This window comes from Ailuropoda melanoleuca, chromosome 16 (genome assembly GCF_002007445.2).
Source record: "Ailuropoda melanoleuca isolate Jingjing chromosome 16, ASM200744v2, whole genome shotgun sequence".
Classification (NCBI taxonomy): domain Eukaryota; kingdom Metazoa; phylum Chordata; class Mammalia; order Carnivora; family Ursidae; genus Ailuropoda; species Ailuropoda melanoleuca.
In genome coordinates, this window is record NC_048233.1 from 82626492 (window position 1) to 82641101 (window position 14610).

General features: G+C 46.9%; 1 long non-coding RNA gene across 13 annotated transcripts in view; it reads right to left on the bottom strand.

Moving 5' to 3' along the window:
* LOC117796686 overlaps nucleotides 1-14478 on the bottom strand; it is a 16185-nt gene extending 1707 nt beyond the window's left edge. The window contains exons 1-5 of one of the 13 annotated variants that reach the window (XR_004621303.1): nucleotides 14282-14478; nucleotides 13767-13844; nucleotides 13274-13326; nucleotides 12899-13031; nucleotides 3661-5046 (exon numbers count right to left, since the gene is read on the bottom strand). This is a non-coding gene — a long non-coding RNA (uncharacterized LOC117796686). The other 12 variants (XR_004621300.1, XR_004621299.1, XR_004621298.1 and 9 more) reach the window with 12 other exon arrangements.
* Between the last annotated feature and the right edge of the window lie 132 nt (nucleotides 14479-14610).

The following is a 14610-nucleotide window of genomic DNA, read 5'->3' on the forward strand; positions in this document are numbered from 1 at the left end:
GGGGGGCACAGCTGCCACGCCCTCTCCTCGCACCAGTCTCCCCACACCTCCGAGTGTTCACCAGCCCAGAAGCTCCCAGAGGCTCCCTTACACAGGCAGGACTGATCAAATCATTGGTCCTTAAGGATTAACTCACCCTCCAGCCTCTCTCCCCACCCAGGACGTTGGAGGTGGGTCTGAAATGTCCAGCCCTCTAATCAGGTGGGCTCCTCATCACCTCATTAGCATAAACTCAGGGTGGGGATGAAGGGGGTTTGTGATGAATAACAAAAGACTCTCTTCTCTTATCATTCAGGAAATTACAAGGGTTGTGGAAGCCCAGTGCTGGGAATTGGGTACAAAAACCAAAACTATATTTCCTTTTTTTTTTTTTAAGATTTTATTTATTTATTTATTTGACAGACAGCCAATGAGAGAGGGAACACAAGCAGGGAGAGTGGGAGAGGAAGAAGCAGGCTCCCAGCGGAGCAGGGAGCCTGAAGTGGGGCTCGATCCCAGGACTCTGGGATCACGCCCTGAGCCAAAGGCAGACGCTTAACGACTGTGCCACCCAGGCGCCCCCAAAACTATATTTCTTATTGCTTCACAAGGAGTGTGTGTAGGGGTGAGTGTCTGTGTGGGGGTGGGGGAGTGGCTCGGAGCCCTGCCCTGCTGGGGAGCAGGGAGTGTGGAGCAGAGCTGGAGAAAACCTCGAGAGGTTCAAGGTCACTTCACTCAGCATTGTTGAGGCACCAAGGACCGACACTGTGCTGAGTGCTGGGGGTGGGGGCACTTGATTTGAACCAGAATCGGGGGATGACAAGCTTCTCTGGTCCAAGCCAATCTTCAATCTCTTTAATGAGCAAGTAAACTATTCCTTTTGAACACCTAGAGAAGGATCGCCTATGTCCTTTGCCTGAGTCTTCAGCGAGTGAAGACTAGGGAGGGAGACATGGCCTGCTTGCTCTTCACGGGCAGACAGGCAGACCCATAGGGATTTGCCCACATTCCATCACCAAGCTCCATGGACCTGACTGAGAGATTCCATCAAGGACACATGGGGAGGACTCACCCCTGCGTGGCCTCCCTTGGGATAAAAAACAAAGGACAGGGACTCCTGGGTAGCTAAGTCGGTTAAGCGACTGCCTTCGGCTCAGGTCATGATCCCAGGGTCCTGGGATCGAGCCCCACATAGGGCTCCTTGCTCAGTGGAGAGCCTGCTTCTCCCTCTCCCTCTGCTGCTCCCCCTGCTTGTGCGTGCACGCGCTCTCTCTCTCTCTTGCTATCTCTGTCCAATAAATAAATAAGTACATAAAATCTTTTTAAATAAATAAATAAATAAATAAATAAAACAAAGGACAGTGGGAATAGCCAATCACAAACCCCACAAGGCTTATGAAGCAAGGTCAATGGGAGTTCATTTCTATTTATACAAACTTTAAAACTGCAAATACATATTACACATGGCAGGAAAAAAAATCTTTTCACAGGAATGCTATGGATAAATCATGTTCTCTTATGCAGTAATTGTAATTAGTCTGCCAAAAAGAAGGCACCCAGACCTTACTGAGAACCTATTCCAGAACAACGGACAATGGCTGCAATTTATGAATCCTGCTTGTTTTCCAGAATAAAAGAAAAAATATATTGTTTGGTAAGAATTAGGGGGCCTTCAGAAATCCCCAAAAGGGAATTTAACTGGGGTGGGGGGTTTCCATGAATAAGCAAGGACATAAAGACAAGGCAGGGATCCCAGCCTCGGGAAGGCTACTGATTGAACAGGAGACGGTGTGAACATAGTAATATGGTGTCAAGTCATGAGCAGTCAGTGGGTACACGGACCCAAGCAGCTCCCTGTGTTCCAGACAAATACCAAGGAAAGGTGGCCTGCACATAGAAAGATGCCTGAAAAAAATTTTTTATTACCATGACAAAAATATCTACAAAGAAATCCAAACCTTATCACCATAAACACCACAAGTTAATGGAGCAGCCGATGCATGGTTCCGAGTAGAAGAAACCATACCCAAAAAGCAACACAATGTGGTATCCCATTTATGTTCCATTCCAGAAAAGGCATCACTATAGGACAGAAAGTGATCAGTGATTGCCAGGAGCTAGGAGTGAGGAGGGGAGCTGACAGCAAAGGGGTAGGAGGGAACTGGGGGGCAACTAAACTTCCTGTACTGTTCTGTGTCTGACGGCGATGACAGTTATGCAATTGCGTGTGTTGATGAAAACTCATAGAAACAAACACTAATGGGGCACCTGGCTGGCTCAGTCAGTGGAGTGAGCGACTCTTGATTTCAGGGTTGTGAGTTCGAGCCCCATGCTGGGTGTAGAGATTGCTAAAACAAATAAATAATTTTTTTAAGTTAAATTATTTTTTAAAAGAGAAATGAAGACTAAAAGGAATAAATTAGACCTCAGTTTTTTTAAACACAAAAATTTTTTAATGTATTTAAATTCTTTTTAATTTTGGGGCGCCTAAGTGGCTGTCGGTTAAGCATCTGCCTTCAGTTGAGTCATGATCTCAGGGTCCTGAAATCTGCCCTGTCCCCTCCATGTCATTCTCTCTCTCACTCTCAAATAAATAAATAAAATCTCTAAAGATATCTGAGAGCAAGAGAAAGAGAGCACAAGCAGGGGGAGCTGCAGAGGGAGAAGCAGGCTCCCCACTGAGCAGGGAGCCTGATGTGGGGCTTGATCCCAGGACCCTGGGATCATGACCTGAGCCAAAGGCAGACACTTAAATGACTGAGCCCCCTAGGGGCCCCTAGAAATTTTTAAATTTTAATGGATATCTATAGTTTGAAAGAAAAAAGTTTTGATTTTTAAAATACACAATCAAATTGCCTGCCCCTAGTAAGGGCAAAGGTACCTATTTCCAAATATGCACAAGGTCAAAACATAATACCACTCAAGGACACTTTTTAAAAATGAACTGAAAGGGGGTGCCTGGGTGGCTCAGATGGTTAAGCATCTACCTTCAGCTCAAGTCATGATCTGCAGGTCCTGGGATCAAGCCAACGCTGGGCTTCAGCTCAGCAGGGAGTCTGCCTCTCCCTCTGCCTCTCCCTCTGCCTCTCCCCCCTGCTCATGCTCTCCATCTTTGCCTCTCTCTCTCAAATGAATAAATAAAATCTTAAAAAAAAATGAAGTGAAAGGTGGTAGACTCATCTGGGGAGCTCTGCCCACTAGTTTCTGACTAATGCAAGGACTCGATGTTCACATGGCAACAGGGATAATCTTTTAGATACAGAGCTAAGTGGAAAAACGAGCATACGCTCTGCAATGCAACACCACTTACATAAATTAAAGATACACACACGCAAACCAATGATACACATCTTAGAAGAACCATAGCTGAAAACATCATTTTAAAAAAACAAGAACAGAAGCATATGGGCTAAAGAACACACATTAAACACATCGGGATGCTGGCCACTATGAAGAGGGAGCAAGGCATGATGATATCAGGGACCCAAAAAAACCCAAACCAAAAACCTGCAAGAGAGGGGGTCTCGTAGGGACCAGCAAGGACAGGGTGCCATGAACTAAGAATATGAATGACGTCACCCTCTATCATAAACTCAATGATAACACAGGAGCCAACTCAGCTGAATCAACCCGTAGAACTCCAGGAACCAGGTTATAAAATTAGAAGAATGAGAACCACAGTCCAGGTGCCAAATTGGTGCCTCTGCTTATTTTCGTATGCAAGCAAAGAACAGTTTTTACATTTCGAAAATGGTTGGGGGAGAGTCAAAAGAAGAAGGATGTTCTGTGACACATGAAATTATATGAGATTCAAACTTCATCGTCCAGAAAGCGGCCACACCCCATTCATTCACATTTGTCCTGAGCGGCTTTCTCTTCCACAGCCGATGAGTTGGGCAGTTGCACTGGAGACCGTGTGACCTGCAAACCCTGAAATCTTCTGCTGTCTGGCCCTTTACAGAAACAGCTTGCCAGCTCCTGCTATAAAAGGATCGACAGTGATGCCTCCCTCACTCAGCATGATCCACAGTCCTGGGGAGGGATTCCTTGCTAGATGGTTCTTCCTCTTGGAAGAAGGGGGCCAGCAGGAGGCCCCAGGAAGAGAGCTCCCTCTCCAGGGCAGGGCTCAGGGGATCCCCAGCCCGCACAGTAACCAGGGCTCGACTATGCAACACAGACGCTAACAATGGCAAAGCTGAGACTCTGTGCCCATGGGATTTCAGAACAAAAAGTCTTTATCCTTCCCACAAAAGCAGGGTTACAAAGAACAGCTTAACAACTATTTTCCTTAGCAAGCAAACTGAGGAACAATTTCTGGCCTCTGAAATTATTGGAAAAACAACCTTAAATAACCATTTATAAGAACCAGTTAAACAAATGATTCTGCATCCATATGTACATAAGTACATACAGCCATTAGAGAAGACAAGGTGGATTTTTGTGAGCAGACATGGAACTGGTTGAAAGAAGCACGTTGAAAAACACTTTAATCCCGTTTTTGCTTAAAATACGTTTTAAAAAATTAAAAAATAAAAATAAAGTACATTTTTTATAGGTTTATAAATGAAATGTACTATACACTATGCATGACCTGAGGAAAAAACAGCAAACTATTGTATATTACATACAGTGGGGGTTTGGGATTCAGACCTCTACATTTTATATTATTTTGTTTGTTTTTCTTACCAATATGAGTTATTTCTATAATAAAAACTTTTTAAGATTTTTGGATGGAGAGAAAGAGTCCCTCATGTTGATAAGCTTGACGTTTTTTGTCTTCTTTATTTTTTTGAAATAGTTTCTAAGGACTTATTTATTTTATAGTGAGAGTGAGAGCGAGCCTGCCGGTGAGGGGGAGGGGCAGAGGGAGAGAGAGAGAATCTCAAGCAGGCTCCGCGCTCACAGGGCTCAGTCTCAGGACTCTGAGATCATGACCTGAGCCAAAACCAAGAGCCAGTTGCTTTACCAACTAAGCCATCCAGGAGCCCCAAGATTGAAGTTTCTTCATTGGAAAAGGTGGATATCACCTGTCACCAAAACCTCTTGAAACCATCTTCCACCTGGAACCTGTAAATATGTTAATGATGCTGTTAATGATGTTTAAGAATCAGTAACATTTAAATGTAAGTTATAAAATAATAAAAAAATATAGACGCATATGTATCAGATCTTAGAATAAAGACACTTGCAGGATAAAAGCCAAAGAAAAAGGCACAAAGGAAAAGAGTAAAAGGTTTTCCAATTTAAAAAATGTTAAAGGTCTTACTATTAGAAGTTTCTATCATTGCCTGTTATGTTCATACTCCCTTTTAAGAGAAAATGATTGCCTGCAGTCCCAGCTGCCTAGACAGCCACCATATTTCATACCCTGTGACCACTGCCTCCCACTTCAGCCAGCTGGACCTGAAGAAGGCAAGCAGGTCTCATCCTATGATCCTCCATATGTGTCCTTAAACTAAAATGAAACTAAGGCTAAAACTCAAACTTCTTTCCTTGAGCTAGCTTAAGTGGGTTGCTTGTTACTTATAGCCAAATGAGCCAAACGTTCTATGCGTTGGAAAAAAAACAAAACACCACAAGCTATCATGATCAACTGGAAGAAAAATGACAGAAAGACAGTTAATATTTTTAATATATAAAAAATTTTACGAATCAATAAAAAAGATGTAAATACCAAAATAGAAAAAAGTGGACAAAGGGCATGATAAATAATTTTAAAAAAAGAAATACATATTACCACTGATATAAGTAAACATATTCTACCTCACTAGCAAGCAAGTAAATGCAAATTAAAAACCGGTTTTGGGGGGAAATCAGAATACTAATATTAAATATAAGAAAAGATAAAGGTAAACACATACCGTCATTCATTGGTGATGGGAATAAAAATCAGTATAGCTTTTCTGAAGGGCAGTTTGACAATTTGTATCACTAACCTTAAAAATATTCATACTCTTTACCCAATTTCTATTTATGGACCAGATCTTAAGGAAATAATCTGAAATGCCCACAAAAGTCGTCCATCAAAAAGTGACATCTAATGGCAAAACATTAGATACCTAAAAATCTTACATAAAAAGGTTATTTTACTCTTGCCATATTTATATAGTAGCATACTATATGTTATGTTTTAAAGTTTTATTTTAAAAGAGCACTTAATGACAATAAATGCCCATTACATAACGGTTAATGAAAAAGCTTTATACAAAACAGTATATTTTTTAAACTTTGTTTAAATAAAGAAAAGCTGTGGGAGTACACCAAGATGTAAATAGTGTTCATTACCAGACGATGACATTTGGGGTATTAATTTCCTTTTCAATTCTTTTCTAGTTTTCCAAAATGTTTAAATACACATATATTCATTTTAGAATCACACACACACACACACACACACACACACACACACCCCTGACAAACATCAGTGTGTTCAATTTGGGGTAATCTATACAATTACTACTATGTAACAAAATAAATACACACGACAAAAAGACTAGAAAGATATACACCAACGTCTTCAAGGAGAATCCCTCTGGGTGCTGGGGCTAGGGGTGGTTACTGGAATTATTTTGCTTCCTTCTCTTTTTCTGTATTTTCCAGTTTTCCTGCAATGAGCGTTTTTAAGTTCATAATAGCATGCTTCCCGGCATTTTATTATGAAAAATTTTCAAACATACAAAGTCTCGAGCGTTCAAAGCTGAAAGCATTGTTTATTGAGCATCTGTATACCCAGCCACCTACATGCTACTCTTATGTTACTGCATTTGCTTTATCCTATGTCCAACTACTCATTCCACCTGTCAAGTATCTTTAAACTCTTTTTTTTTTAAGATTTATTTATTTATTTATTTATTTATTTGAGAGAGAGAGAGAGAGACAGCCAGCGAGAGAGGAAACACAAGCAGGGGGAGTGGGAGAGGAAGAAGCAGGCTCCCAGCAGAGGAGCCTGATGTGGGGATCGATCCCAGAACGCCGGGATCACGCCCTGAGCCGAAGGCAGATGCTTAATGAAAGGGCCACCCAGGCGCCCCTTAAACTCTTCTTTTAAACACCTATGATCAGTGTTCTGTGAAAAGCAGAGGTTAAGCACTGAGGGAGTCCAGGACAATGACAATGGCAATAATGCTGTGTGATGTGCTCTAACTCGGCTCTAGAACCCACTGGGTTCCTGACTCCAAGCCTGCAGGCTTTATTCCCAGCTGTGGTTCTCGGACGCAAGCCTGAGCACAGATTACAGGAGAGGGGCTTGCTGGCATGCTGGCAGAATCACCGTGCATTTTTAACAAATACTCTACCCCCACTCCACCCCAGGGCAGTGGTGCAAGGGGCCAATGACACCCCTTCACCTTGAGGATGCCCACGTCTGCCTGGGAAGGTCAAGGAACTCGTTCATTTGCTCATTCACACAACGGATGCTCCCACAGAGCTAGACGCCAGCCACCAACCCAGGCAACTGTGCTGTGTCTGTGACAGTGAAGATGCCTGCCTTCGTGAGCTTTTGTTCAGTACCAGGGAGAGAGACAGAAATTTTTTAGTTTATTTTGAGCCTTAGTAAATAAGTAAATCATCTAGAATATAAGAAGAGATATCAAATTAAAAAAGAAAGAAAGAAAAGGTAGAGCAGTGTTAAAGGAGCTGGAGGGGCCGGGTGGAGGCAGAGACTGCAATATTAAATGAGAGGTAAGGGAAGGCAGGCTGCGGGCCCTGCAGACATCTGGAACATCCAGGCAAGGGTAACAGCCTGAGCAATGGCCCCAGGTAGGGGCATGGTTGAGGAGCAGCCCGGAGGCCAGGTGAAAGAGGAGAGGTGTTGAATGCAGGATGGAGAATGGTGTTAACGGCTCAGCCGAGACGAGGCAGTGGGGATGACAAGTAACGGGTTCTGGATTTTTAGGAAGGTCAAACCAACAGGATTTGCAGATGGAATGAGGTGGGGCATGAAGGAAAGTGGAGTCAAAGATCACCCCAGGGTTTCTGGCCAGAGCAAGTGGCAGGCAGGACGAGCAGGCTGTGGACAGAGCAGGCTAGGAAGGAGCACGCGCTCCTGTCTGGGGCGCTGGGCTGAACCAGCCTCCAGGTAGCCAAGTGGAGAGGCCAGAGAGGCAGCTGAATCCGGGCCTCTGAAGGTCAGGAGTGCGCTCCAGGGTGAGGGTCACTGGTGGCCTTTATGAGCACAGCTCCTATCAGAGTTGGAGGCCAAATTCCAGCTGAGTGGACATAAGACAGGAAGAGGAGAGGAGCCGCAGATGATGCTAGAAAAGGCAGCACCTGAGATTTTTGTTGAAGTCCTGAAAGGTGAGAAGGACTGTATATGTGGTATAGACAGAATTCTACACTCTTAACCCTTACATCCTCCAGCAATCAGAGAAGATGGTGGGGAGGGAGTGGCCTTAAGGGGGTGATAGAGACAGGGAAGCAGGGGTGCGGGGCCGACTGAAGCAGAAATGCAGCTGTGAGGGGATCGCCCGGTGCCCGTGGGTGCATTTTTTTTTAAAGCTTCTGGGTGGTTCTACCGTGCAGCACAGAGTGAGAACCAGAGGAGAGAGTACCTGAGGGGAGAGACTGTGAGCCTGAATGTCAGGCTGAGATGAGCAGACACCTTATTTTGCAGGCAGGGAAACTGACGCTAAGGGCGATGACGTCACTTACCCAGGGTCAGCCTGAAAGTGGCAAAGAGGCAGCTGGAACCCCAGCCTTCCCCAACTGCAGGGAGAAAGGAGGCAGCCGAGCCCTCCAGCAGACGACTCCGCCTGCAGCCCCTGCACAGCTGCCCACATTCACCCCTGCGGCTCCGATCCAGTGTGAGACACTTGCCTGTGGGCCCGGGACAGGACCAGAGACCACAGCGACAGCACTTGCAGAAGAAGTTTCAACCCAAGAATGTGTTTCTTGGGGCACCTGGCTGGCTCAGTCAGTGGAGTGTGCGACTCGAGGGTCGTGAGTTCGAGCCCCATGTTAGGTGTGGAGGCTACTTTAAAAAAAGCAAATAAATATACTGTATGGTGACTAACATAATACAAAATTATCATTTTAAAAAAAGCAAATGAAATAGATATTTTAAAAAAGAATGTTTTTCTTTAAGGTCACTACAGAAGTGCTCTGATTTGCACACATCCGGCCCCGTTTAGCCTCATTGGTCAGAGCTTTGAGATTTTGTTTTTTTAATAAAATATTTCAGATTACAAAAAAGTACAGAAAGTAGGCTACTGAGCATGACTCATAAGCATGTCTAAATCCAGATGGATTTCGTTTTCAGAAAAAGCATACTGATTACAGCCTTGGGGCTCCAGAGCCAGACAGCCTGGGTTCAAATTTAGGCCCTGCTACTTCCTAACTGGACAGCCTTGGACAAGTTACACAACTTCTCCCAGCCTCAGTTTCCCCAGCTGTAAAATGGGAATAACTCATGGGGTTGTCCTGAGGATCAAGTACGTTAATACCTATAAAACACTCAGCAAATATTGCCTGGCACATTGGAAGACTTCTGTCAATGGCAGTTTTTGCTGCCACTTCCTCGGGTGTGTTTTCATTATGTTTGATTTGGAAAGTTCTCAGTTCCAGGACCAGCTGGAGATGCCGGGGAGGTTGTGAAACCCAGCCCAAGAGCAGGTTCTCCTTGTTCCCCAAACCACGTGCTCTGGCAAGTGTGGAAATTCTGATCTCAGCCGCTTCATTCCTGATGCTCTGGGGAACTCCTGGAAAATTATAAGAAAGACCAAAGTCCAGCGTGGGTGCTGAGAGGGGCGTTTCCAGCAAATAGCTGGGAGTTTGGTACCAAGGTTCAAGGAAGAGAAGAAACCTGTGAGGGGCTGGGCACCAATCCCGTGTATCCGAGGCTGTGTTTTCAGAAGGAGAGCCCATGTCCAGCCAAGACTCAGCCCCTCTCTGCTCTACTGCTGTGTGACCTTCGGGAATCACTGAACATCTCTGAGCTTCTCTGGTACAATGGGGCCATACAGACCCATCCAGCAGACTTTGTGTGAGGAATAAATGAGATCATGGGGCAAAAGCTGTAAAACCAAGTACCTGTGAGAGGGTTGAGACCCTGGACCCCGAGCTGGGTGGGTGCAGGAGGCATGACTGGGAAGCCTGACTGCCCACACTCCCCAGCCTCAGCCCCAGAGAGAAGGTAGAGGAGGGGCTGGGCTGACATATCACCTCTTTCCTTGCCAGCTGCTGGGAGAGGAACAGTGGCAGCTCCAGTGGGTACCAGGTCCAGCCCCTATGTCCCCAAAGGTCATAAAGATCCTTGAAAAAGGAGGCAAAACTTATGGGGCCTCCCAGGCTCTTGACCTCCAGGCCCAAGGCCGTGCTGTGGGTGAGTCCAGCCTCACTCTACATGAATCAGGACTGCCTCCTAACTCATCTGGAAACCACCGCCGCCGCCACCATCACCGGCCACCACGCACACACGAGTTATCTGGGATTCTTAACAGCTGCCCTATTTTACAGGTCAGGAAACCACTCAGAGATGGGAAGAACCTCACCCACGTTCTCAGAGCTCTCCAAGAAGCGCCAGGATTCCACTGTAGGTTTTCCTGAATCCAAGGGCAAAATTCTTTCCACGGTATCAAGGAGTTGGCACAAAGGTCCTGACTTCTGATAACACCCCGTGTGGCGAGCGTTGCCTCTACGTCATGGTTCTCTAGGCCAGCAATGCCCTTAGCTATTCACTGGCAAACTCCTATTCATCCCTCAAGAGGACACTCCAGCAAAGAGCATTGCTGCTGCTTCCACGGGCCGCGGCCCGGCTTTATCCGAGGGCTATAAATGTTGAGCTGAGCCCACGGGAAGGAGTGGTCAGTGATCGCCCACCAGCTACATCGAGCAGCCAGTCTGGCACGTACAGTGCTCCCAGCAGAGGTTTGCGACCTCCAGGGCTGTGACCTTCCTTCTGAAGCCCCTCCCTGCTACAGCCCCTCCAGAATGTGGATGAATCCCTGCGAGGCCTGGAGCTCGGTTGCTACTTGAGAAGGTCCTCTTCTCTTCCCTCCCCCGAAGCTCCTTAACAAGCCCTGCAGAGAGCTGTCAGAACATCAGGCACACTTAGAGGCTCACAAAGTTGTGCGAAGGGAGCCCAGAGTCAGAGGTCAGAGCAGGCCCAACAGTTTCCTCATACTGAGACAGAGCAAGGACTGGACTCAGGTCCCTTCAACCCTGACCGTGAAATCCAAGACTCCTTGGGGGCCTCTGTAAGGGGGAAAAAAAAAAAAAAGCTAAACTCTGTGCCTCTTGAGGAACCTCGCTGAAGGGGCGATGTTTACTGCAAAGACTGGCCAAGACCAGACCAAACCGGTCTGCACCAAGATGGACCCCAGTGCTGAACTCTCACAGACTTGTCCTCTCATTGGAATACTCAAAATCACGCGGTGGGGGGGGAGAGTTAACATGCTAATCAGACATGTGACACATGGAGAAGCATGAGCTTTACGTGCACAGGTGCGAATAAATCCACTACGTGCTTCCTTGGCACCCTTTTCCCACCTAAGTGTCTTTTAAAAACTCTCCTTAACCTCTCCTCCAGGGAGTCAGCCGGAGGATTCTTTCCTTCCTGCTGCCTCCCTTGCGCGCGAGCACAAGCCCCAGTAAAGCCCGTGCCTGGAACTCCCGGTGGGCCTCTTACCGATTTCTGTTGTTTAGAGAACCCAAGGGCCCAGTTCAGTACCACTACCCGGGAGCCTCAGTTTCCCTCTGGATATCCGCTTCCCCAGCAGCTAGCCACAGATTTAAGGACGGCAGGGCTGGAGACGCGGAGGCAAAGCCTCCTGGCCCGCTCGTTCTAAGCAAATTTGGAACACAGACAGGAGAGAAATGGTCAGCTCGGGCACTGACCTGTGCCAGGAGAAACTAAAAGAGAAGTGGATCCCTTTCACCCAGAACTAGCCTCATTCTAAAGCAATGGATTAAATAAGTATCAGTGCCCACTATCACTCAACCATTTTCTCTGATTCTTCTCAGAAGAAGGAAAACTTGGCAGAATTTTGCCAAATAAGAAAAACTTGGGATGAATTTTCTGGTGACAATGTTTTAGTGAAAATGTTTCACATGTGGAGATATTTAAAAGCCACTAGATTGATTTTTTTTTTTTAAAGACATAGGCAGCATTGCAAGTTCTGGAATTGATTCTGAAATGTGATTTTTATGAATCTCTGACAAACCTCTCCTAATGTTTAAGACTTTGCCTTGTGGAGTATCTGTGGTTTCATGTAGAAAAGCTTTTGAAATTAAAATTAATAAAAAGCTCTCTTCAGTCAGCTGTGAGCAAAGACGGATGGACAAACCGAGCTCAGTTGAATATGGAACATGAGCATGCAAAGATCGATCTTGACAAAGTCACAGATGACTTTCCCAAAGTAAAAGTTGCAAAACAAACTGTCATGTTGCTATTATTCATGACTGTGACCAACCTACATGCAAGAGTAAACTTTCTTTCAAAAGTACGTTCATGCAATTAAAAAAATTTTTTTAAGATTTTATTTTTAAGCAATCTCTACACCCAACATGGGGGTCAAACCCACAACGCTGAGATCACAAGTCACAGGCTCTGCTGACTGAGCCAGCCAGGTGCCCCGAATTAAAAGCTCCTAAGCTATTACTTTTTCCTATTTTTTTCCATAATATTTACCTTATTTTTCTTTCTTTTCTTTTCTTTTTTTTCTTTTTTTTTTTTTTTTTACTTTTGCACTGGCATGATTTCATATACAAACCTCAATAAAAGAAAATTTTCTCTGCTTCTTTTCTAGATGTTATTGCTATCTGTTTCATGATTATTACTGAAAACAGTGTTGTCAGATAAAGGAGAGGGATGTTTAAAATGACACTCAAGCCATCATATACGCCAGGTCCGCCCTGATGCCGGTCCCCGTGGCATCTTTTCGTGGGTTGAAATAATAACAGTGAATCGCACTTGAGCACTTACTATGTGTGGGAAGCACTATCCTGAGCAAGTCCTATGTATTCAGTCATATAATCTTCACTCTGGGGAACGGAGTGGATTTGGGACACCAAGTGCTCAGAACAGAGCCCCGCACGCTTGTGGGCAGGAACACAACCTCACATGNACTCAAGCCATCATATACGCCAGGTCCGCCCTGATGCCGGTCCCCGTGGCATCTTTTCGTGGGTTGAAATAATAACAGTGAATCGCACTTGAGCACTTACTATGTGTGGGAAGCACTATCCTGAGCAAGTCCTATGTATTCAGTCATATAATCTTCACTCTGGGGAACGGAGTGGATTTGGGACACCAAGTGCTCAGAACAGAGCCCCGCACGCTTGTGGGCAGGAACACAACCTCACATGGGTCTACGTCAGCGGCCAGTGCCCTGAATCTCTCCGTCGCAGATTCTGCTAGGTTGAAAGGAAGCATTTGCTAAGCCCCTTTATGATTTCTGAACCACATCACAGATTAGAAAAAGGATAAGTGAAAACCTACAAATTGCTGGCAGGGCTGGCCATGGGGTGAGACAGCCGAGAGCAGAAAAGCCCACAGAAAAAGGTCAGACCGAAGCAGGGCCTGGCGCAGCAAGTCCAGCCCCAGATATCTGGCCCCAGGAGCCAGTCCCCTTGCTGCCTCCCTCTTCCTGTAGGTCCTGCCTGCCCGTGCTTCCCACGCAAGGGCAAATACTGAGACATCTGGATCAGGAGCAGGCTAACCCACATCCGACACCTGATTGATGCCCAGCGGCTGTGGGTGCCCCCCCCCGCCGCCCCAGGATCCTCACTCCCCGGTACTAACTCAGGCTCCAGGACAATGAGTCCCCAATAAAACCCCGCCCCTCACTTACGATGGACGCCCGCATCTTTATTCGTGCTGTGGACCCTCGATTTCAGGCTGGAGTTCGGTATATCCGCTCTGTAAAGGCCTGAGGCAGGGGGAGCAGGGATTCATTATGTCATTAATAGGGAACAGCGTTTCCACGACCCCGGGGTACAGTGCATTCTAGCAAGGAGACCGTGCGCGGTTCTCCTCTGACCCTTCCCAGGACCACCACCTCACTCTTCGAGGTCCTCGCTGGCCCCCTCCCTGCCCCGGAACTTGGCTGTCAACTGATGAATCCCTCGAAGGGCAGGGGAGGCTCACCAGACACCTGAGAGGCGGCGGCGCCGCCGTGGGAGGACGATCAGTGTCGCCTGCCCACGGTGGCGCTCCCGGCCTGCATGTGCTGGCCGGGCAGCCCCCTAACTTGTTTACGCCCGCCTCACCCAACTTCTCCGTCTCCCATGCAGCCGTCCGGGACCCGGAGAGCCACCCCGGGCACCTCACCGTTCCTTAAGTTCCGAGAAGGACTGCTCCACCCACCTCTGGAACTTGGAGGCAGCGCGCCGCCAGGGGACCGGGGCTAATGGCCGCAGAGGCTCCAGCCAGCGTAAGGTCACCCGGCTCCTCCCCGCGCGGCTGACTAATGAGAGCCTCGCAGAGCTCCCTGCCAGGCGACAGGGACAGCCTGCTCCAGCCCCTGGGGCAGACGGGCCAGGATGCCTCCCACTCGCCGCCATTCCCCACGCCCTCCTCCACCCAGAGGCCCCCCTGAACCCAGTCCCAGCGCCACCTCCTCCCGGCCGATTCCACACAGGAGCTTGGGGCCGCCCAATATTGAAGGCCATCTTGTATTATACTCCATCTGTATA